Source organism: Rhincodon typus, unplaced genomic scaffold (genome assembly GCF_021869965.1).
Source record: "Rhincodon typus isolate 14 unplaced genomic scaffold, sRhiTyp1.1 hic_rhity00000082, whole genome shotgun sequence".
Lineage (NCBI taxonomy): Eukaryota > Metazoa > Chordata > Chondrichthyes > Orectolobiformes > Rhincodontidae > Rhincodon > Rhincodon typus.
In genome coordinates this window covers 54,690-56,463 of record NW_025965720.1, presented here as the reverse complement: position 1 = coordinate 56,463, position 1,774 = coordinate 54,690, and the positions used below count along the sequence as shown (strand labels likewise).

Genomic DNA, 1,774 nt, shown 5'->3' with positions numbered 1-1,774 from the left:
CCCCCCCACCGCTCAGGCACAGCCGCAGCAGTGTGTACCATCTACAAGACGCCCTGCAGAGACTCACCGAGGCTCCTCGGGCAGCACCCTCCAAAACCCCCACTGCCCCTCTACCATCTAGAAGGTCAAGGGCAGCAGAAAAGTGACATCTTGAGCAGATAAAACACGAGGATCATCCCAATAACCCAACAACGAACTGGCTGGTGGTTTTCCTCTGTCCATTAACTTACTGTGCCCTGTTTGCGTGTGCGCGCAATAGGATTTTATCAGGGATGGGGGTGCTTAGAGTCTTAGCTTGGTAGAGCTATAGGGTAATAGAACATAGAACAGTACAGCACAGTACAGGCCCTTCAGCCCACGACGTTGTGCTGAACTTCTACCGTAAACCTAAGGTCTATCTAACCTCCACCCCGACCTTATAAGCTGTCGTTAACAGGGAATACTGCTCACTGGGAGAAGTGAAGGTCGGAAACCTGCTCTTCGCTTCATCAGCCTAGGTGCGGAAAACGGGGCAAAAGTCAGCATACTTATAAAAAAAAATCTTTCCCAGGACTCCAGAAAGAGCAGGGCTTCATCCCCAGCGGGACAAGGGGGCGCTGGCCCGTGCTGCGGAGAGAGATGGCCAGCCGCGGGCTGGGACAGCACGGCAGGCCGGAGGGGCCAAATGGCCTACAACCCGGGACGGTGCTGGCTTCACGGCAGGGCCAGCGGCAACAGCAGCGAAGGGGAGCCGAGGCAAACAGAGAGGGAGAGAGACGACACTTACCAAGTGACGGTCCCAGTGCCGGATCCAAAATCCAACAGCGTACGGGGATGGAACTCGGGGACACGTTTCTTAATCTGAGAGGAGGAGAAGCCCGAAAACATTACAATCTCCACGGCAGGACAGGGACAGCACGGGGTTAGATACAGAGTAAAGCTCCCTCTACACTGTCCCCCCCATCAAACACTCCCAGGGACAGGGACAGCACGGGGTTAGATACAGCACTGACTTACCTCGTGTAGGACCCTGGTGATTGCAGCGTACCCTCCATCCAGTCGGGCTGCGATATAGACCTGACTCAGGTGCTTGTCGTAGCTGTTGCAAAACCCAGGAACAACGACAACAGAGTCAGGGAGGCAGCAGGAGACAATCATAAAGTCACACGGCACGGGAGCAGACCCTTCGGCCCAACCATGTCCGTGCCGACCCCTAATCCCAAACTAAACCAGTCCCACCCGCCTGCTCCTGGGCCCATATCCCTCCGAACCTTTCCCTATCCATGTATTTATCCGAATGTCTTTTCGACGCTGTAACTGTCCCCACATCCACCACTTCCTCTGGAAGCTCATTCCACACACGAACCACCCTCTGTGTTAAAAAAAAATTGCCCCTCACGCCCTGTTTTAAAGTCTCTCTCCCTAGAAATGTGTCCCCTCATCAGTAATGACCGAGCACGGCGATGTTACGGCCACAGTAACGATGAGTAAACGCAGCCACCGTTCCCACATTACTAGTGATTCAGTCTGGCGATAGTCCCACTGCCCTCTCCGTTCCCCCACCCCCACCCCCACCGCCAGACGGCCCGACTGCCCACCTGACCGGCTTCCAACGGTATGTTGTCCGACGTAGCTCGGCCATCACCTGTTGCTGCAATCTCTCGTCCTCCCTCTCTTTGTCTCCCTGGGTCGCCGAGCCTGACCCCGCAACGTCAGACACAGAGGGAGGGGGACGGGGAGAGGGAGGGGGGGAGAGGGACGGGGAGAGGGACGGGGAGAGGGACGGGGAGAGGGA

The 1,774-nt window shown here is 56.5% G+C and overlaps 1 non-coding gene across 1 annotated transcript; it reads right to left on the bottom strand.

Annotated features, from left to right (window-relative positions):
- Positions 1–746: 746 nt before the first annotated feature.
- On the bottom strand, positions 747–1,732 carry LOC109926551. The gene is made up of 3 exons (XR_007266262.1): positions 1,578–1,732; positions 997–1,078; positions 747–840 (listed from the first exon to the last, which is right to left on the bottom strand). It is a non-coding gene; the product is annotated as an uncharacterized LOC109926551 (transcript).
- Between the last annotated feature and the right edge of the window lie 42 nt (positions 1,733–1,774).